Source organism: Microcebus murinus, unplaced genomic scaffold, assembly GCF_040939455.1.
Source record: "Microcebus murinus isolate Inina unplaced genomic scaffold, M.murinus_Inina_mat1.0 scaf007_hap2_Mmur4.0, whole genome shotgun sequence".
NCBI classification, from domain to species: Eukaryota; Metazoa; Chordata; class Mammalia; order Primates; family Cheirogaleidae; genus Microcebus; species Microcebus murinus.
Genome location: NW_027438953.1, coordinates 1 through 20,816, shown reverse-complemented (window position 1 = coordinate 20,816; position 20,816 = coordinate 1). Strand labels below are relative to the sequence as shown.

The following is a 20,816-nucleotide window of genomic DNA, read 5'->3' as shown; positions in this document are numbered from 1 at the left end:
GGGTGGGGGGCCCAGCTGAAAGGGGTTGTCAGGGAGGGCGGCCCCTGCCTGGGGTCAAAGGGCGGGCGATCCGCGCGTGCGCAATCGGCGGCGGCGGGGGCGGCCACGAGCTGGGGGTGGGGGGCGGGTAGGTGAAGGAGGCCAGGCGAGGAGAGGAAGGGGGCTGGAAGGTCTCCACCTTGGCGAGTCCAGCCGTGGAGGCGCATCTTGTGTGAGTGTGAGTGTGTGTGTGTGTGTGTGTGTGTGTGTGTATAGAGAGACAGCCCCCCACCCCGGCCCACCGCTCCCTGCCCGCCCCGCCCCGCCTGTCACCCCCGTCCCTCGGAGCCCGCCGGACCCGGCCGGTGAACTCAACAGGCCCGGCCCGGCGCGGGTCAGCGCCGGCGCGGGGCCTGGGGCGGGAGGAGGCGGCGGGGAAGCGCAGAGAGGCTCGGCTTCATGAGCGGGGCAGGGGCGCCCTCCGCCGTCTAGGGCCACACCACCCTGAACGCGCCCGACCTCGTCTGGTCTCGGAAGCTAAGCAGGGTCGGGCCTGGTTAGTACTTGGATGGGAGACCGCCTGGGAATACCGGGTGCCTTAGGCTTCTTCTTTTTTTTTTTTTTTTGTTTTGCCTCTTGTTCTGTCCCCTCTCTGGGAGCGAGGCGGCGGCCCGGGGTGGGGGTCACCCCCACCCTCAGCGCCCGCCGCGGTGCCTGGCGCCCCAGCCCGCACCGTGGGGCCTCCTCTTGTCCCAAGCCGCGACACCGCCGTCACGCGGCAGCATGCGTGGCTTCTGGACTGTCAGGTCTCAGACCAAAGGTCTGCTCTGTGGGAACCGACACGCTGGAGGAAACCTTGAGAGTCTGAGAGGGGAGGGAGTTCCAGAAGAAGGCCAGGATGTCATTTTGAGGGAGTATGTGACCAGAACTCGTCCCGTTGCTTTTGGGGTTCTATGGGCTACACGTAGGAATCTTTGGTGGTGGCACCTGATGTTGGGGGATCCGGAGTCACACCCAGACCTGCTCCACAGGCCTCCTTTTACTTTTCTCTTCGGATTCATTATTTTTAAAAAGTGTCTCTTATCTCTATGATTGCATTTTCTTTTCTCTCTCTTTTCAAGCAGATGATGGGAGTCCAAGTATTAAGGTGACATGTGTTGCCCGTGCCCCCCTCCCCCCTGTGTTCTTATTCATTTACCTCTGATGTCGTTCCAGCGTATTGTGGGGGTACCAATGTTAAGGTCGGGTACGTTGCCCTCTCCCAGCCTCCCCCCTCGGGTCAGAGCCTCAAGTGCGCCCATGCCCCAGTCGGTGCGCACCCACCCCATTCCTAATGGAGGTGTATGCCCATCCCCTCCCCCCACCCGCCCGACACCCACCCGATGAAGGTGATTCCTCTGTGTCCACTTAGGTGTCCATCGGTTCGTACCCATTTGCTGGTGAGCGCGAGCACGTGGTGCTCGTGTGTCCATTCTTGGGCTACCTGGCTTACTGGAACGGGTTCCAGCTCTGGCCAGGAGAACCACGAGAGGTGCCCTCTCACCGCTGCTCCTCCTAGCTGAATAGCACTCCGTGGTGTCCACGCGCCACATTTCATTTACGCACTCGTGGGTCGATGGGCACTCGGGTCGCTTCCAGGTCTTTGCGATTGTGACTTGTGCCCTGACTCTAACCCTAACCCTTACCCAGCCCGTCTCCTCCTCGGCCCCTGCCTGACTGACTCCTTCCCGCCCGGCCTGTCACCTGTCACCGTCCTCTGCCCCTGCCTGACACGCTCCTCCCCGCCCGGGCCGTCACCGTCCTCGGCCCCTGCCTGACGGGGCTCCTCCGTCGCCTGGGCCTTCCAAGGGCTTGGTGTGGACGCTGGTTCCAGGACGCCCTCCCAAGAACCCGGTAGCAGGGCGGCCGCAGCGTCTCGCGCCACCCAACCGTCCGCCGGCCGGCGGCCGTCGCTAAGTGGCCTGCGGGGGACGTGCCCCCACTGTGGGGCGGGCGCCCAGCCTGGTGTCTTCTCTGAGGCCCCGTGGCTGCTTTCCCCCCCCCCGCAAGGGGAGAGCCGCGGAGGTGGGGACCGCCTCCTCGTGGGGACGTACACCCAGCTCTCCACGTCGGATTCCGGGGCTCTCTGTCCTGCCAGAAGGCCCAGCTGGCCTGCGGGTCCTTAGAGTGGCAAAAACATCCGAAAACTGAGATTGAGGGTCCGGTGGTTGTCTGCACTTTTGTGCTGGGCACCCCAGGGAGGCCCGGGGGCTGGCTGGACAACGCGGTCTGTTGGGCAGGGGGGGGTTTGGAGGAGCAACTGATGCCCTTTGCACTTTGGGTAGCAAGTGTCTGAGGTGTCTCTGAGCCCTGCGCCATGTCGGGGGTGGGGGGTGGGAGGTCGGGGGGGTGGAGGAGCAGGAGGAGGAGGAGGAGGAGGTGGGAAGGGCCGTGGCCTGCAGTCGTCTTCCCGGGGTGGCTTCTTCCACAGGCTGCTTGGCCTGGGCTCCCTGCACCTGGGCCTTTGGAGGACTGGCCCTGTGCTTGCCAACGCTTCCCCTGCAGGGACCCAGAGCTGGGAGGTTGCATCTCTCAGCCCTGGGTCGGGCAGAGCCCCAGCGGGCCATGCCCACAACCTCTCTCAGCACGGGTCCCCCAGAAGGCCCCTTTGGGACCAGGATTCTCTTGCGGGTGACTCTTTAAGGTCTGGCCCCTGGATGGAGGGGCACCAGGAGTAGAGGAGCAGGAAGGGGAAGGGGGTGGCCATGCGAGGGGACACTTTCAGGCCAAGTCCCAGCTTCAGCCTGATCCTCCTGGGAACCCCGGGGTGTACGTCACACCTCCTGGTTGTCCCGCTCTGAGACAAGGAGCCGGGCTTCGCATTCCCCCAGCAGCCAGTCGTGGGCTGAGGACACCTGGGGCGTTGGGAACTCCCTGGCTTCTCCTTGGCTTAACATCTGGAGCTGCTTGTGAATCGTGCCGCCACACACACCCGAGTGCAGGTGTCTTCTGCACAGACTGCGGGCCTCGCTCTTCTGAATGCCGCTAGCTCGCCACCCACCCACGGGTGAACCTGGTCAGGGTACTTTCTCTCGGGGGCAGACTCTGATCCTGGCGGGCTACCGGTGTTTCTGTTTGCTCGTTTCTTTCTTCCATTTCGGGAAAGGCTTCCTTACTGGGTGTGGAAATCTCCTATGCCTTTCCTCGCCTATTCTGTCAGCTTTAAAATTCTCTTTCAGTTGCCACCCTCACAGATGGATTAGGAAACTCTTTCCGGTGCACTCATTAGTGAAATGACCTCAATGAAGCTGGAATCCAATATCTAATCGCCGATTTTTAGCGAGTCCACACGCCAGGGTGGTCGGGGTCCAATGCAGCCCCGGCCAGGCCCAGGCCCCTTGGACTGGGCCACAGGAGGACACAGAGGAGGGTCCCGGCCCCCCCGGTCGCGTTGCCGGCAGTTCTCCAAGGGCTTGGGCGTTTTCCAGAGGTAGGAGATGGAGGGGACTGATTTCTTCAGCGCCCCACAAACCACGCCACCCCACCCATGGGACACATCCCTAGAGAGAGAGAGAGACGCCCCTACACTCGCTCCCCTCCCCCATGCGCTGTGCCCCAGCCCGGGCCCGGGGGAATAGGCGGCAGCCCACCCACAGGGTGGGGGGCCCAGCTGAAAGGGGTTGTCAGGGAGGGCGGCCCCTGCCTGGGGTCAAAGGGCGGGCGATCCGCGCGTGCGCAATCGGCGGCGGCGGGGGCGGCCACGAGCTGGGGGTGGGGGGCGGGTAGGTGAAGGAGGCCAGGCGAGGAGAGGAAGGGGGCTGGAAGGTCTCCACCTTGGCGAGTCCAGCCGTGGAGGCGCATCTTGTGTGAGTGTGAGTGTGTGTGTGTGTGTGTGTGTGTGTGTGTATAGAGAGACAGCCCCCCACCCCGGCCCACCGCTCCCTGCCCGCCCCGCCCCGCCCCGCCTGTCACCCCCGTCCCTCGGAGCCCGCCGGACCCGGCCGGTGAACTCAACAGGCCCGGCCCGGCGCGGGTCAGCGCCGGCGCGGGGCCTGGGGCGGGAGGAGGCGGCGGGGAAGCGCAGAGAGGCTCGGCTTCATGAGCGGGGCAGGGGCGCCCTCCGCCGTCTAGGGCCACACCACCCTGAACGCGCCCGACCTCGTCTGGTCTCGGAAGCTAAGCAGGGTCGGGCCTGGTTAGTACTTGGATGGGAGACCGCCTGGGAATACCGGGTGCCTTAGGCTTCTTCTTTTTTTTTTTTTTTTGTTTTGCCTCTTGTTCTGTCCCCTCTCTGGGAGCGAGGCGGCGGCCCGGGGTGGGGGTCACCCCCACCCTCAGCGCCCGCCGCGGTGCCTGGCGCCCCAGCCCGCACCGTGGGGCCTCCTCTTGTCCCAAGCCGCGACACCGCCGTCACGCGGCAGCATGCGTGGCTTCTGGACTGTCAGGTCTCAGACCAAAGGTCTGCTCTGTGGGAACCGACACGCTGGAGGAAACCTTGAGAGTCTGAGAGGGGAGGGAGTTCCAGAAGAAGGCCAGGATGTCATTTTGAGGGAGTATGTGACCAGAACTCGTCCCGTTGCTTTTGGGGTTCTATGGGCTACACGTAGGAATCTTTGGTGGTGGCACCTGATGTTGGGGGATCCGGAGTCACACCCAGACCTGCTCCACAGGCCTCCTTTTACTTTTCTCTTCGGATTCATTATTTTTAAAAAGTGTCTCTTATCTCTATGATTGCATTTTCTTTTCTCTCTCTTTTCAAGCAGATGATGGGAGTCCAAGTATTAAGGTGACATGTGTTGCCCATGCCCCCCTCCCCCCTGTGTTCTTATTCATTTACCTCTGATGTCGTTCCAGCGTATTGTGGGGGTACCAATGTTAAGGTCGGGTACGTTGCCCTCTCCCAGCCTCCCCCCTCGGGTCAGAGCCTCAAGTGCGCCCATGCCCCAGTCGGTGCGCACCCACCCCATTCCTAATGGAGGTGTATGCCCATCCCCTCCCCCCACCCGCCCGACACCCACCCGATGAAGGTGATTCCTCTGTGTCCACTTAGGTGTCCATCGGTTCGTACCCATTTGCTGGTGAGCGCGAGCACGTGGTGCTCGTGTGTCCATTCTTGGGCTACCTGGCTTACTGGAACGGGTTCCAGCTCTGGCCAGGAGAACCACGAGAGGTGCCCTCTCACCGCTGCTCCTCCTAGCTGAATAGCACTCCGTGGTGTCCACGCGCCACATTTCATTTACGCACTCGTGGGTCGATGGGCACTCGGGTCGCTTCCAGGTCTTTGCGATTGTGACTTGTGCCCTGACTCTAACCCTAACCCTTACCCAGCCCGTCTCCTCCTCGGCCCCTGCCTGACTGACTCCTTCCCGCCCGGCCTGTCACCTGTCACCGTCCTCTGCCCCTGCCTGACACGCTCCTCCCCGCCCGGGCCGTCACCGTCCTCGGCCCCTGCCTGACGGGGCTCCTCCGTCGCCTGGGCCTTCCAAGGGCTTGGTGTGGACGCTGGTTCCAGGACGCCCTCCCAAGAACCCGGTAGCAGGGCGGCCGCAGCGTCTCGCGCCACCCAACCGTCCGCCGGCCGGCGGCCGTCGCTAAGTGGCCTGCGGGGGACGTGCCCCCACTGTGGGGCGGGCGCCCAGCCTGGTGTCTTCTCTGAGGCCCCGTGGCTGCTTTCCCCCCCCCCCGCAAGGGGAGAGCCGCGGAGGTGGGGACCGCCTCCTCGTGGGGACGTACACCCAGCTCTCCACGTCGGATTCCGGGGCTCTCTGTCCTGCCAGAAGGCCCAGCTGGCCTGCGGGTCCTTAGAGTGGCAAAAACATCCGAAAACTGAGATTGAGGGTCCGGTGGTTGTCTGCACTTTTGTGCTGGGCACCCCAGGGAGGCCCGGGGGCTGGCTGGACAACGCGGTCTGTTGGGCAGGGGGGGGTTTGGAGGAGCAACTGATGCCCTTTGCACTTTGGGTAGCAAGTGTCTGAGGTGTCTCTGAGCCCTGCGCCATGTCGGGGGTGGGGGGTGGGAGGTCGGGGGGGTGGAGGAGCAGGAGGAGGAGGAGGAGGAGGTGGGAAGGGCCGTGGCCTGCAGTCGTCTTCCCGGGGTGGCTTCTTCCACAGGCTGCTTGGCCTGGGCTCCCTGCACCTGGGCCTTTGGAGGACTGGCCCTGTGCTTGCCAACGCTTCCCCTGCAGGGACCCAGAGCTGGGAGGTTGCATCTCTCAGCCCTGGGTCGGGCAGAGCCCCAGCGGGCCATGCCCACAACCTCTCTCAGCACGGGTCCCCCAGAAGGCCCCTTTGGGACCAGGATTCTCTTGCGGGTGACTCTTTAAGGTCTGGCCCCTGGATGGAGGGGCACCAGGAGTAGAGGAGCAGGAAGGGGAAGGGGGTGGCCATGCGAGGGGACACTTTCAGGCCAAGTCCCAGCTTCAGCCTGATCCTCCTGGGAACCCCGGGGTGTACGTCACACCTCCTGGTTGTCCCGCTCTGAGACAAGGAGCCGGGCTTCGCATTCCCCCAGCAGCCAGTCGTGGGCTGAGGACACCTGGGGCGTTGGGAACTCCCTGGCTTCTCCTTGGCTTAACATCTGGAGCTGCTTGTGAATCGTGCCGCCACACACACCCGAGTGCAGGTGTCTTCTGCACAGACTGCGGGCCTCGCTCTTCTGAATGCCGCTAGCTCGCCACCCACCCACGGGTGAACCTGGTCAGGGTACTTTCTCTCGGGGGCAGACTCTGATCCTGGCGGGCTACCGGTGTTTCTGTTTGCTCGTTTCTTTCTTCCATTTCGGGAAAGGCTTCCTTACTGGGTGTGGAAATCTCCTATGCCTTTCCTCGCCTATTCTGTCAGCTTTAAAATTCTCTTTCAGTTGCCACCCTCACAGATGGATTAGGAAACTCTTTCCGGTGCACTCATTAGTGAAATGACCTCAATGAAGCTGGAATCCAATATCTAATCGCCGATTTTTAGCGAGTCCACACGCCAGGGTGGTCGGGGTCCAATGCAGCCCCGGCCAGGCCCAGGCCCCTTGGACTGGGCCACAGGAGGACACAGAGGAGGGTCCCGGCCCCCCCGGTCGCGTTGCCGGCAGTTCTCCAAGGGCTTGGGCGTTTTCCAGAGGTAGGAGATGGAGGGGACTGATTTCTTCAGCGCCCCACAAACCACGCCACCCCACCCATGGGACACATCCCTAGAGAGAGAGAGAGACGCCCCTACACTCGCTCCCCTCCCCCATGCGCTGTGCCCCAGCCCGGGCCCGGGGGAATAGGCGGCAGCCCACCCACAGGGTGGGGGGCCCAGCTGAAAGGGGTTGTCAGGGAGGGCGGCCCCTGCCTGGGGTCAAAGGGCGGGCGATCCGCGCGTGCGCAATCGGCGGCGGCGGGGGCGGCCACGAGCTGGGGGTGGGGGGCGGGTAGGTGAAGGAGGCCAGGCGAGGAGAGGAAGGGGGCTGGAAGGTCTCCACCTTGGCGAGTCCAGCCGTGGAGGCGCATCTTGTGTGAGTGTGAGTGTGTGTGTGTGTGTGTGTGTGTGTGTGTATAGAGAGACAGCCCCCCACCCCGGCCCACCGCTCCCTGCCCGCCCCGCCCCGCCCCGCCTGTCACCCCCGTCCCTCGGAGCCCGCCGGACCCGGCCGGTGAACTCAACAGGCCCGGCCCGGCGCGGGTCAGCGCCGGCGCGGGGCCTGGGGCGGGAGGAGGCGGCGGGGAAGCGCAGAGAGGCTCGGCTTCATGAGCGGGGCAGGGGCGCCCTCCGCCGTCTAGGGCCACACCACCCTGAACGCGCCCGACCTCGTCTGGTCTCGGAAGCTAAGCAGGGTCGGGCCTGGTTAGTACTTGGATGGGAGACCGCCTGGGAATACCGGGTGCCTTAGGCTTCTTCTTTTTTTTTTTTTTTTGTTTTGCCTCTTGTTCTGTCCCCTCTCTGGGAGCGAGGCGGCGGCCCGGGGTGGGGGTCACCCCCACCCTCAGCGCCCGCCGCGGTGCCTGGCGCCCCAGCCCGCACCGTGGGGCCTCCTCTTGTCCCAAGCCGCGACACCGCCGTCACGCGGCAGCATGCGTGGCTTCTGGACTGTCAGGTCTCAGACCAAAGGTCTGCTCTGTGGGAACCGACACGCTGGAGGAAACCTTGAGAGTCTGAGAGGGGAGGGAGTTCCAGAAGAAGGCCAGGATGTCATTTTGAGGGAGTATGTGACCAGAACTCGTCCCGTTGCTTTTGGGGTTCTATGGGCTACACGTAGGAATCTTTGGTGGTGGCACCTGATGTTGGGGGATCCGGAGTCACACCCAGACCTGCTCCACAGGCCTCCTTTTACTTTTCTCTTCGGATTCATTATTTTTAAAAAGTGTCTCTTATCTCTATGATTGCATTTTCTTTTCTCTCTCTTTTCAAGCAGATGATGGGAGTCCAAGTATTAAGGTGACATGTGTTGCCCGTGCCCCCCTCCCCCCTGTGTTCTTATTCATTTACCTCTGATGTCGTTCCAGCGTATTGTGGGGGTACCAATGTTAAGGTCGGGTACGTTGCCCTCTCCCAGCCTCCCCCCTCGGGTCAGAGCCTCAAGTGCGCCCATGCCCCAGTCGGTGCGCACCCACCCCATTCCTAATGGAGGTGTATGCCCATCCCCTCCCCCCACCCGCCCGACACCCACCCGATGAAGGTGATTCCTCTGTGTCCACTTAGGTGTCCATCGGTTCGTACCCATTTGCTGGTGAGCGCGAGCACGTGGTGCTCGTGTGTCCATTCTTGGGCTACCTGGCTTACTGGAACGGGTTCCAGCTCTGGCCAGGAGAACCACGAGAGGTGCCCTCTCACCGCTGCTCCTCCTAGCTGAATAGCACTCCGTGGTGTCCACGCGCCACATTTCATTTACGCACTCGTGGGTCGATGGGCACTCGGGTCGCTTCCAGGTCTTTGCGATTGTGACTTGTGCCCTGACTCTAACCCTAACCCTTACCCAGCCCGTCTCCTCCTCGGCCCCTGCCTGACTGACTCCTTCCCGCCCGGCCTGTCACCTGTCACCGTCCTCTGCCCCTGCCTGACACGCTCCTCCCCGCCCGGGCCGTCACCGTCCTCGGCCCCTGCCTGACGGGGCTCCTCCGTCGCCTGGGCCTTCCAAGGGCTTGGTGTGGACGCTGGTTCCAGGACGCCCTCCCAAGAACCCGGTAGCAGGGCGGCCGCAGCGTCTCGCGCCACCCAACCGTCCGCCGGCCGGCGGCCGTCGCTAAGTGGCCTGCGGGGGACGTGCCCCCACTGTGGGGCGGGCGCCCAGCCTGGTGTCTTCTCTGAGGCCCCGTGGCTGCTTTCCCCCCCCCCGCAAGGGGAGAGCCGCGGAGGTGGGGACCGCCTCCTCGTGGGGACGTACACCCAGCTCTCCACGTCGGATTCCGGGGCTCTCTGTCCTGCCAGAAGGCCCAGCTGGCCTGCGGGTCCTTAGAGTGGCAAAAACATCCGAAAACTGAGATTGAGGGTCCGGTGGTTGTCTGCACTTTTGTGCTGGGCACCCCAGGGAGGCCCGGGGGCTGGCTGGACAACGCGGTCTGTTGGGCAGGGGGGGGTTTGGAGGAGCAACTGATGCCCTTTGCACTTTGGGTAGCAAGTGTCTGAGGTGTCTCTGAGCCCTGCGCCATGTCGGGGGTGGGGGGTGGGAGGTCGGGGGGGTGGAGGAGCAGGAGGAGGAGGAGGAGGAGGTGGGAAGGGCCGTGGCCTGCAGTCGTCTTCCCGGGGTGGCTTCTTCCACAGGCTGCTTGGCCTGGGCTCCCTGCACCTGGGCCTTTGGAGGACTGGCCCTGTGCTTGCCAACGCTTCCCCTGCAGGGACCCAGAGCTGGGAGGTTGCATCTCTCAGCCCTGGGTCGGGCAGAGCCCCAGCGGGCCATGCCCACAACCTCTCTCAGCACGGGTCCCCCAGAAGGCCCCTTTGGGACCAGGATTCTCTTGCGGGTGACTCTTTAAGGTCTGGCCCCTGGATGGAGGGGCACCAGGAGTAGAGGAGCAGGAAGGGGAAGGGGGTGGCCATGCGAGGGGACACTTTCAGGCCAAGTCCCAGCTTCAGCCTGATCCTCCTGGGAACCCCGGGGTGTACGTCACACCTCCTGGTTGTCCCGCTCTGAGACAAGGAGCCGGGCTTCGCATTCCCCCAGCAGCCAGTCGTGGGCTGAGGACACCTGGGGCGTTGGGAACTCCCTGGCTTCTCCTTGGCTTAACATCTGGAGCTGCTTGTGAATCGTGCCGCCACACACACCCGAGTGCAGGTGTCTTCTGCACAGACTGCGGGCCTCGCTCTTCTGAATGCCGCTAGCTCGCCACCCACCCACGGGTGAACCTGGTCAGGGTACTTTCTCTCGGGGGCAGACTCTGATCCTGGCGGGCTACCGGTGTTTCTGTTTGCTCGTTTCTTTCTTCCATTTCGGGAAAGGCTTCCTTACTGGGTGTGGAAATCTCCTATGCCTTTCCTCGCCTATTCTGTCAGCTTTAAAATTCTCTTTCAGTTGCCACCCTCACAGATGGATTAGGAAACTCTTTCCGGTGCACTCATTAGTGAAATGACCTCAATGAAGCTGGAATCCAATATCTAATCGCCGATTTTTAGCGAGTCCACACGCCAGGGTGGTCGGGGTCCAATGCAGCCCCGGCCAGGCCCAGGCCCCTTGGACTGGGCCACAGGAGGACACAGAGGAGGGTCCCGGCCCCCCCGGTCGCGTTGCCGGCAGTTCTCCAAGGGCTTGGGCGTTTTCCAGAGGTAGGAGATGGAGGGGACTGATTTCTTCAGCGCCCCACAAACCACGCCACCCCACCCATGGGACACATCCCTAGAGAGAGAGAGAGACGCCCCTACACTCGCTCCCCTCCCCCATGCGCTGTGCCCCAGCCCGGGCCCGGGGGAATAGGCGGCAGCCCACCCACAGGGTGGGGGGCCCAGCTGAAAGGGGTTGTCAGGGAGGGCGGCCCCTGCCTGGGGTCAAAGGGCGGGCGATCCGCGCGTGCGCAATCGGCGGCGGCGGGGGCGGCCACGAGCTGGGGGTGGGGGGCGGGTAGGTGAAGGAGGCCAGGCGAGGAGAGGAAGGGGGCTGGAAGGTCTCCACCTTGGCGAGTCCAGCCGTGGAGGCGCATCTTGTGTGAGTGTGAGTGTGTGTGTGTGTGTGTGTGTGTGTGTGTATAGAGAGACAGCCCCCCACCCCGGCCCACCGCTCCCTGCCCGCCCCGCCCCGCCCCGCCTGTCACCCCCGTCCCTCGGAGCCCGCCGGACCCGGCCGGTGAACTCAACAGGCCCGGCCCGGCGCGGGTCAGCGCCGGCGCGGGGCCTGGGGCGGGAGGAGGCGGCGGGGAAGCGCAGAGAGGCTCGGCTTCATGAGCGGGGCAGGGGCGCCCTCCGCCGTCTAGGGCCACACCACCCTGAACGCGCCCGACCTCGTCTGGTCTCGGAAGCTAAGCAGGGTCGGGCCTGGTTAGTACTTGGATGGGAGACCGCCTGGGAATACCGGGTGCCTTAGGCTTCTTCTTTTTTTTTTTTTTTTGTTTTGCCTCTTGTTCTGTCCCCTCTCTGGGAGCGAGGCGGCGGCCCGGGGTGGGGGTCACCCCCACCCTCAGCGCCCGCCGCGGTGCCTGGCGCCCCAGCCCGCACCGTGGGGCCTCCTCTTGTCCCAAGCCGCGACACCGCCGTCACGCGGCAGCATGCGTGGCTTCTGGACTGTCAGGTCTCAGACCAAAGGTCTGCTCTGTGGGAACCGACACGCTGGAGGAAACCTTGAGAGTCTGAGAGGGGAGGGAGTTCCAGAAGAAGGCCAGGATGTCATTTTGAGGGAGTATGTGACCAGAACTCGTCCCGTTGCTTTTGGGGTTCTATGGGCTACACGTAGGAATCTTTGGTGGTGGCACCTGATGTTGGGGGATCCGGAGTCACACCCAGACCTGCTCCACAGGCCTCCTTTTACTTTTCTCTTCGGATTCATTATTTTTAAAAAGTGTCTCTTATCTCTATGATTGCATTTTCTTTTCTCTCTCTTTTCAAGCAGATGATGGGAGTCCAAGTATTAAGGTGACATGTGTTGCCCGTGCCCCCCTCCCCCCTGTGTTCTTATTCATTTACCTCTGATGTCGTTCCAGCGTATTGTGGGGGTACCAATGTTAAGGTCGGGTACGTTGCCCTCTCCCAGCCTCCCCCCTCGGGTCAGAGCCTCAAGTGCGCCCATGCCCCAGTCGGTGCGCACCCACCCCATTCCTAATGGAGGTGTATGCCCATCCCCTCCCCCCACCCGCCCGACACCCACCCGATGAAGGTGATTCCTCTGTGTCCACTTAGGTGTCCATCGGTTCGTACCCATTTGCTGGTGAGCGCGAGCACGTGGTGCTCGTGTGTCCATTCTTGGGCTACCTGGCTTACTGGAACGGGTTCCAGCTCTGGCCAGGAGAACCACGAGAGGTGCCCTCTCACCGCTGCTCCTCCTAGCTGAATAGCACTCCGTGGTGTCCACGCGCCACATTTCATTTACGCACTCGTGGGTCGATGGGCACTCGGGTCGCTTCCAGGTCTTTGCGATTGTGACTTGTGCCCTGACTCTAACCCTAACCCTTACCCAGCCCGTCTCCTCCTCGGCCCCTGCCTGACTGACTCCTTCCCGCCCGGCCTGTCACCTGTCACCGTCCTCTGCCCCTGCCTGACACGCTCCTCCCCGCCCGGGCCGTCACCGTCCTCGGCCCCTGCCTGACGGGGCTCCTCCGTCGCCTGGGCCTTCCAAGGGCTTGGTGTGGACGCTGGTTCCAGGACGCCCTCCCAAGAACCCGGTAGCAGGGCGGCCGCAGCGTCTCGCGCCACCCAACCGTCCGCCGGCCGGCGGCCGTCGCTAAGTGGCCTGCGGGGGACGTGCCCCCACTGTGGGGCGGGCGCCCAGCCTGGTGTCTTCTCTGAGGCCCCGTGGCTGCTTTCCCCCCCCCCGCAAGGGGAGAGCCGCGGAGGTGGGGACCGCCTCCTCGTGGGGACGTACACCCAGCTCTCCACGTCGGATTCCGGGGCTCTCTGTCCTGCCAGAAGGCCCAGCTGGCCTGCGGGTCCTTAGAGTGGCAAAAACATCCGAAAACTGAGATTGAGGGTCCGGTGGTTGTCTGCACTTTTGTGCTGGGCACCCCAGGGAGGCCCGGGGGCTGGCTGGACAACGCGGTCTGTTGGGCAGGGGGGGGTTTGGAGGAGCAACTGATGCCCTTTGCACTTTGGGTAGCAAGTGTCTGAGGTGTCTCTGAGCCCTGCGCCATGTCGGGGGTGGGGGGTGGGAGGTCGGGGGGGTGGAGGAGCAGGAGGAGGAGGAGGAGGAGGTGGGAAGGGCCGTGGCCTGCAGTCGTCTTCCCGGGGTGGCTTCTTCCACAGGCTGCTTGGCCTGGGCTCCCTGCACCTGGGCCTTTGGAGGACTGGCCCTGTGCTTGCCAACGCTTCCCCTGCAGGGACCCAGAGCTGGGAGGTTGCATCTCTCAGCCCTGGGTCGGGCAGAGCCCCAGCGGGCCATGCCCACAACCTCTCTCAGCACGGGTCCCCCAGAAGGCCCCTTTGGGACCAGGATTCTCTTGCGGGTGACTCTTTAAGGTCTGGCCCCTGGATGGAGGGGCACCAGGAGTAGAGGAGCAGGAAGGGGAAGGGGGTGGCCATGCGAGGGGACACTTTCAGGCCAAGTCCCAGCTTCAGCCTGATCCTCCTGGGAACCCCGGGGTGTACGTCACACCTCCTGGTTGTCCCGCTCTGAGACAAGGAGCCGGGCTTCGCATTCCCCCAGCAGCCAGTCGTGGGCTGAGGACACCTGGGGCGTTGGGAACTCCCTGGCTTCTCCTTGGCTTAACATCTGGAGCTGCTTGTGAATCGTGCCGCCACACACACCCGAGTGCAGGTGTCTTCTGCACAGACTGCGGGCCTCGCTCTTCTGAATGCCGCTAGCTCGCCACCCACCCACGGGTGAACCTGGTCAGGGTACTTTCTCTCGGGGGCAGACTCTGATCCTGGCGGGCTACCGGTGTTTCTGTTTGCTCGTTTCTTTCTTCCATTTCGGGAAAGGCTTCCTTACTGGGTGTGGAAATCTCCTATGCCTTTCCTCGCCTATTCTGTCAGCTTTAAAATTCTCTTTCAGTTGCCACCCTCACAGATGGATTAGGAAACTCTTTCCGGTGCACTCATTAGTGAAATGACCTCAATGAAGCTGGAATCCAATATCTAATCGCCGATTTTTAGCGAGTCCACACGCCAGGGTGGTCGGGGTCCAATGCAGCCCCGGCCAGGCCCAGGCCCCTTGGACTGGGCCACAGGAGGACACAGAGGAGGGTCCCGGCCCCCCCGGTCGCGTTGCCGGCAGTTCTCCAAGGGCTTGGGCGTTTTCCAGAGGTAGGAGATGGAGGGGACTGATTTCTTCAGCGCCCCACAAACCACGCCACCCCACCCATGGGACACATCCCTAGAGAGAGAGAGAGACGCCCCTACACTCGCTCCCCTCCCCCATGCGCTGTGCCCCAGCCCGGGCCCGGGGGAATAGGCGGCAGCCCACCCACAGGGTGGGGGGCCCAGCTGAAAGGGGTTGTCAGGGAGGGCGGCCCCTGCCTGGGGTCAAAGGGCGGGCGATCCGCGCGTGCGCAATCGGCGGCGGCGGGGGCGGCCACGAGCTGGGGGTGGGGGGCGGGTAGGTGAAGGAGGCCAGGCGAGGAGAGGAAGGGGGCTGGAAGGTCTCCACCTTGGCGAGTCCAGCCGTGGAGGCGCATCTTGTGTGAGTGTGAGTGTGTGTGTGTGTGTGTGTGTGTGTGTGTATAGAGAGACAGCCCCCCACCCCGGCCCACCGCTCCCTGCCCGCCCCGCCCCGCCCCGCCTGTCACCCCCGTCCCTCGGAGCCCGCCGGACCCGGCCGGTGAACTCAACAGGCCCGGCCCGGCGCGGGTCAGCGCCGGCGCGGGGCCTGGGGCGGGAGGAGGCGGCGGGGAAGCGCAGAGAGGCTCGGCTTCATGAGCGGGGCAGGGGCGCCCTCCGCCGTCTAGGGCCACACCACCCTGAACGCGCCCGACCTCGTCTGGTCTCGGAAGCTAAGCAGGGTCGGGCCTGGTTAGTACTTGGATGGGAGACCGCCTGGGAATACCGGGTGCCTTAGGCTTCTTCTTTTTTTTTTTTTTTTGTTTTGCCTCTTGTTCTGTCCCCTCTCTGGGAGCGAGGCGGCGGCCCGGGGTGGGGGTCACCCCCACCCTCAGCGCCCGCCGCGGTGCCTGGCGCCCCAGCCCGCACCGTGGGGCCTCCTCTTGTCCCAAGCCGCGACACCGCCGTCACGCGGCAGCATGCGTGGCTTCTGGACTGTCAGGTCTCAGACCAAAGGTCTGCTCTGTGGGAACCGACACGCTGGAGGAAACCTTGAGAGTCTGAGAGGGGAGGGAGTTCCAGAAGAAGGCCAGGATGTCATTTTGAGGGAGTATGTGACCAGAACTCGTCCCGTTGCTTTTGGGGTTCTATGGGCTACACGTAGGAATCTTTGGTGGTGGCACCTGATGTTGGGGGATCCGGAGTCACACCCAGACCTGCTCCACAGGCCTCCTTTTACTTTTCTCTTCGGATTCATTATTTTTAAAAAGTGTCTCTTATCTCTATGATTGCATTTTCTTTTCTCTCTCTTTTCAAGCAGATGATGGGAGTCCAAGTATTAAGGTGACATGTGTTGCCCGTGCCCCCCTCCCCCCTGTGTTCTTATTCATTTACCTCTGATGTCGTTCCAGCGTATTGTGGGGGTACCAATGTTAAGGTCGGGTACGTTGCCCTCTCCCAGCCTCCCCCCTCGGGTCAGAGCCTCAAGTGCGCCCATGCCCCAGTCGGTGCGCACCCACCCCATTCCTAATGGAGGTGTATGCCCATCCCCTCCCCCCACCCGCCCGACACCCACCCGATGAAGGTGATTCCTCTGTGTCCACTTAGGTGTCCATCGGTTCGTACCCATTTGCTGGTGAGCGCGAGCACGTGGTGCTCGTGTGTCCATTCTTGGGCTACCTGGCTTACTGGAACGGGTTCCAGCTCTGGCCAGGAGAACCACGAGAGGTGCCCTCTCACCGCTGCTCCTCCTAGCTGAATAGCACTCCGTGGTGTCCACGCGCCACATTTCATTTACGCACTCGTGGGTCGATGGGCACTCGGGTCGCTTCCAGGTCTTTGCGATTGTGACTTGTGCCCTGACTCTAACCCTAACCCTTACCCAGCCCGTCTCCTCCTCGGCCCCTGCCTGACTGACTCCTTCCCGCCCGGCCTGTCACCTGTCACCGTCCTCTGCCCCTGCCTGACACGCTCCTCCCCGCCCGGGCCGTCACCGTCCTCGGCCCCTGCCTGACGGGGCTCCTCCGTCGCCTGGGCCTTCCAAGGGCTTGGTGTGGACGCTGGTTCCAGGACGCCCTCCCAAGAACCCGGTAGCAGGGCGGCCGCAGCGTCTCGCGCCACCCAACCGTCCGCCGGCCGGCGGCCGTCGCTAAGTGGCCTGCGGGGGACGTGCCCCCACTGTGGGGCGGGCGCCCAGCCTGGTGTCTTCTCTGAGGCCCCGTGGCTGCTTTCCCCCCCCCCCGCAAGGGGAGAGCCGCGGAGGTGGGGACCGCCTCCTCGTGGGGACGTACACCCAGCTCTCCACGTCGGATTCCGGGGCTCTCTGTCCTGCCAGAAGGCCCAGCTGGCCTGCGGGTCCTTAGAGTGGCAAAAACATCCGAAAACTGAGATTGAGGGTCCGGTGGTTGTCTGCACTTTTGTGCTGGGCACCCCAGGGAGGCCCGGGGGCTGGCTGGACAACGCGGTCTGTTGGGCAGGGGGGGGTTTGGAGGAGCAACTGATGCCCTTTGCACTTTGGGTAGCAAGTGTCTGAGGTGTCTCTGAGCCCTGCGCCATGTCGGGGGTGGGGGGTGGGAGGTCGGGGGGGTGGAGGAGCAGGAGGAGGAGGAGGAGGAGGTGGGAAGGGCCGTGGCCTGCAGTCGTCTTCCCGGGGTGGCTTCTTCCACAGGCTGCTTGGCCTGGGCTCCCTGCACCTGGGCCTTTGGAGGACTGGCCCTGTGCTTGCCAACGCTTCCCCTGCAGGGACCCAGAGCTGGGAGGTTGCATCTCTCAGCCCTGGGTCGGGCAGAGCCCCAGCGGGCCATGCCCACAACCTCTCTCAGCACGGGTCCCCCAGAAGGCCCCTTTGGGACCAGGATTCTCTTGCGGGTGACTCTTTAAGGTCTGGCCCCTGGATGGAGGGGCACCAGGAGTAGAGGAGCAGGAAGGGGAAGGGGGTGGCCATGCGAGGGGACACTTTCAGGCCAAGTCCCAGCTTCAGCCTGATCCTCCTGGGAACCCCGGGGTGTACGTCACACCTCCTGGTTGTCCCGCTCTGAGACAAGGAGCCGGGCTTCGCATTCCCCCAGCAGCCAGTCGTGGGCTGAGGACACCTGGGGCGTTGGGAACTCCCTGGCTTCTCCTTGGCTTAACATCTGGAGCTGCTTGTGAATCGTGCCGCCACACACACCCGAGTGCAGGTGTCTTCTGCACAGACTGCGGGCCTCGCTCTTCTGAATGCCGCTAGCTCGCCACCCACCCACGGGTGAACCTGGTCAGGGTACTTTCTCTCGGGGGCAGACTCTGATCCTGGCGGGCTACCGGTGTTTCTGTTTGCTCGTTTCTTTCTTCCATTTCGGGAAAGGCTTCCTTACTGGGTGTGGAAATCTCCTATGCCTTTCCTCGCCTATTCTGTCAGCTTTAAAATTCTCTTTCAGTTGCCACCCTCACAGATGGATTAGGAAACTCTTTCCGGTGCACTCATTAGTGAAATGACCTCAATGAAGCTGGAATCCAATATCTAATCGCCGATTTTTAGCGAGTCCACACGCCAGGGTGGTCGGGGTCCAATGCAGCCCCGGCCAGGCCCAGGCCCCTTGGACTGGGCCACAGGAGGACACAGAGGAGGGTCCCGGCCCCCCCGGTCGCGTTGCCGGCAGTTCTCCAAGGGCTTGGGCGTTTTCCAGAGGTAGGAGATGGAGGGGACTGATTTCTTCAGCGCCCCACAAACCACGCCACCCCACCCATGGGACACATCCCTAGAGAGAGAGAGAGACGCCCCTACACTCGCTCCCCTCCCCCATGCGCTGTGCCCCAGCCCGGGCCCGGGGGAATAGGCGGCAGCCCACCCACAGGGTGGGGGGCCCAGCTGAAAGGGGTTGTCAGGGAGGGCGGCCCCTGCCTGGGGTCAAAGGGCGGGCGATCCGCGCGTGCGCAATCGGCGGCGGCGGCGGCGGCGGCGGCACGAGCTGGGGGTGGGGGGCGGGTAGGTGAAGGAGGCCAGGCGAGGAGAGGAAGGGGGCTGGAAGGTCTCCACCTTGGCGAGTCCAGCCGTGGAGGCGCATCTTGTGTGAGTGTGAGTGTGTGTGTGTGTGTGTGTGTGTGTGTGTGTGTATAGAGAGACAGCCCCCCACCCCGGCCCACCGCTCCCTGCCCGCCCCGCCCCGCCTGTCACCCCCGTCCCTCGGAGCCCGCCGGACCCGGCCGGTGAACTCAACAGGCCCGGCCCGGCGCGGGTCAGCGCCGGCGCGGGGCCTGGGGCGGGAGGAGGCGGCGGGGAAGCGCAGAGAGGCTCGGCTTCATGAGCGGGGCAGGGGCGCCCTCCGCCGTCTAGGGCCACACCACCCTGAACGCGCCCGACCTCGTCTGGTCTCGGAAGCTAAGCAGGGTCGGGCCTGGTTAGTACTTGGATGGGAGACCGCCTGGGAATACCGGGTGCCTTAGGCTTCTTCTTTTTTTTTTTTTTTTGTTTTGCCTCTTGTTCTGTCCCCTCTCTGGGAGCGAGGCGGCGGCCCGGGGTGGGGGTCACCCCCACCCTCAGCGCCCGCCGCGGTGCCTGGCGCCCCAGCCCGCACCGTGGGGCCTCCTCTTGTCCCAAGCCGCGACACCGCCGTCACGCGGCAGCATGCGTGGCTTCTGGACTGTCAGGTCTCAGACCAAAGGTCTGCTCTGTGGGAACCGACACGCTGGAGGAAACCTTGAGAGTCTGAGAGGGGAGGGAGTTCCAGAAGAAGGCCAGGATGTCATTTTGAGGGAGTATGTGACCAGAACTCGTCCCGTTGCTTTTGGGGTTCTATGGGCTACACGTAGGAATCTTTGGTGGTGGCACCTGATGTTGGGGGATCCGGAGTCACACCCAGACCTGCTCCACAGGCCTCCTTTTACTTTTCTCTTCGGATTCATTATTTTTAAAAAGTGTCTCTTATCTCTATGATTGCATTTTCTTTTCTCTCTCTTTTCAAGCAGATGATGGGAGTCCAAGTATTAAGGTGACATGTGTTGCCCGTGCCCCCCTCCCCCCTGTGTTCTTATTCATTTACCTCTGATGTCGTTCCAGCGTATTGTGGGGGTACCAATGTTAAGGTCGGGTACGTTGCCCTCTCCCAGCCTCCCCCCTCGGGTCAGAGCCTCAAGTGCGCCCATGCCCCAGTCGGTGCGCACCCACCCCATTCCTAATGGAGGTGTATGCCCATCCCCTCCCCCCACCCGCCCGACACCCACCCGATGAAGGTGATTCCTCTGTGTCCACTTAGGTGTCCATCGGTTCGTACCCATTTGCTGGTGAGCGCGAGCACGTGGTGCTCGTGTGTCCATTCTTGGGCTACCTGGCTTACTGGAACGGGTTCCAGCTCTGGCCAGGAGAACCACGAGAGGTGCCCTCTCACCGCTGCTCCTCCTAGCTGAATAGCACTCCGTGGTGTCCACGCGCCACATTTCATTTACGCACTCGTGGGTCGATGGGCACTCGGGTCGCTTCCAGGTCTTTGCGATTGTGACTTGTGCCCTGACTCTAACCCTAACCCTTACCCAGCCCGTCTCCTCCTCGGCCCCTGCCTGACTGACTCCTTCCCGCCCGGCCTGTCACCTGTCACCGTCCTCTGCCCCTGCCTGACACGCTCCTCCCCGCCCGGGCCGTCACCGTCCTCGGCCCCTGCCTGACGGGGCTCCTCCGTCGCCTGGGCCTTCCAAGGGCTTGGTGTGGACGCTGGTTCCAGGACGCCCTCCCAAGAACCCGGTAGCAGGGCGGCCGCAGCGTCTCGCGCCACCCAACCGTCCGCCGGCCGGCGGCCGTCGCTAAGTGGCCTGCGGGGGACGTGCCCCCACTGTGGGGCGGGCGCCCAGCCTGGTGTCTTCTCTGAGGCCCCGTGGCTGCTTTCCCCCCCCCCCGCAAGGGGAGAGCCGCGGAGGTGGGGACCGCCTCCTCGTGGGGACGTACACCCAGCTCTCCACGTCGGATTCCGGGGCTCTCTGTCCTGCCAGAAGGCCCAGCTGGCCTGCGGGTCCTTAGAGTGGCAAAAACATCCGAAAACTGAGATTGAGGGTCCGGTGGTTGTCTGCACTTTTGTGCTGGGCACCCCAGGGAGGCCCGGGGGCTGGCTGGACAACGCGGTCTGTTGGGCAGGGGGGGGTTTGGAGGAGCAACTGATGCCCTTTGCACTTTGGGTAGCAAGTGTCTGAGGTGTCTCTGAGCCCTGCGCCATGTCGGGGGTGGGGGGTGGGAGGTCGGGGGGGTGGAGGAGCAGGAGGAGGAGGAGGAGGAGGTGGGAAGGGCCGTGGCCTGCAGTCGTCTTCCCGGGGTGGCTTCTTCCACAGGCTGCTTGGCCTGGGCTCCCTGCACCTGGGCCTTTGGAGGACTGGCCCTGTGCTTGCCAACGCTTCCCCTGCAGGGACCCAGAGCTGGGAGGTTGCATCTCTCAGCCCTGGGTCGGGCAGAGCCCCAGCGGGCCATGCCCACAACCTCTCTCAGCACGGGTCCCCCAGAAGGCCCCTTTGGGACCAGGATTCTCTTGCGGGTGACTCTTTAAGGTCTGGCCCCTGGATGGAGGGGCACCAGGAGTAGAGGAGCAGGAAGGGGAAGGGGGT

The 20,816-nt window shown here is 63.7% G+C and overlaps 6 non-coding genes across 6 annotated transcripts; all 6 read left to right on the top strand.

The window, feature by feature from the left end:
- The first annotated feature begins 465 nt into the window (after nucleotides 1-465).
- LOC142866947 (5S ribosomal RNA) lies at nucleotides 466-584 on the top strand. Its single transcript, XR_012916680.1, has one exon. It is a non-coding gene; the product is annotated as a 5S ribosomal RNA (ribosomal RNA).
- A 3,499-nt stretch (nucleotides 585-4,083) lies between these two features.
- On the top strand, nucleotides 4,084-4,202 carry LOC142866946 (5S ribosomal RNA). The gene has a single exon (XR_012916679.1). It is a non-coding gene; the product is annotated as a 5S ribosomal RNA (ribosomal RNA).
- Nucleotides 4,203-7,702: 3,500 nt separating this feature from the next.
- Nucleotides 7,703-7,821, top strand: LOC142866945 (5S ribosomal RNA). Its single transcript, XR_012916678.1, has one exon. It is a non-coding gene; the product is annotated as a 5S ribosomal RNA (ribosomal RNA).
- Nucleotides 7,822-11,320: 3,499 nt separating this feature from the next.
- Nucleotides 11,321-11,439, top strand: LOC142866944 (5S ribosomal RNA). Its single transcript, XR_012916677.1, has one exon. It is a non-coding gene; the product is annotated as a 5S ribosomal RNA (ribosomal RNA).
- Nucleotides 11,440-14,938: 3,499 nt separating this feature from the next.
- On the top strand, nucleotides 14,939-15,057 carry LOC142866943 (5S ribosomal RNA). Its single transcript, XR_012916676.1, has one exon. It is a non-coding gene; the product is annotated as a 5S ribosomal RNA (ribosomal RNA).
- Nucleotides 15,058-18,561: 3,504 nt separating this feature from the next.
- LOC142866942 (5S ribosomal RNA) lies at nucleotides 18,562-18,680 on the top strand. The gene has a single exon (XR_012916675.1). It is a non-coding gene; the product is annotated as a 5S ribosomal RNA (ribosomal RNA).
- Nucleotides 18,681-20,816: the final 2,136 nt, after the last annotated feature.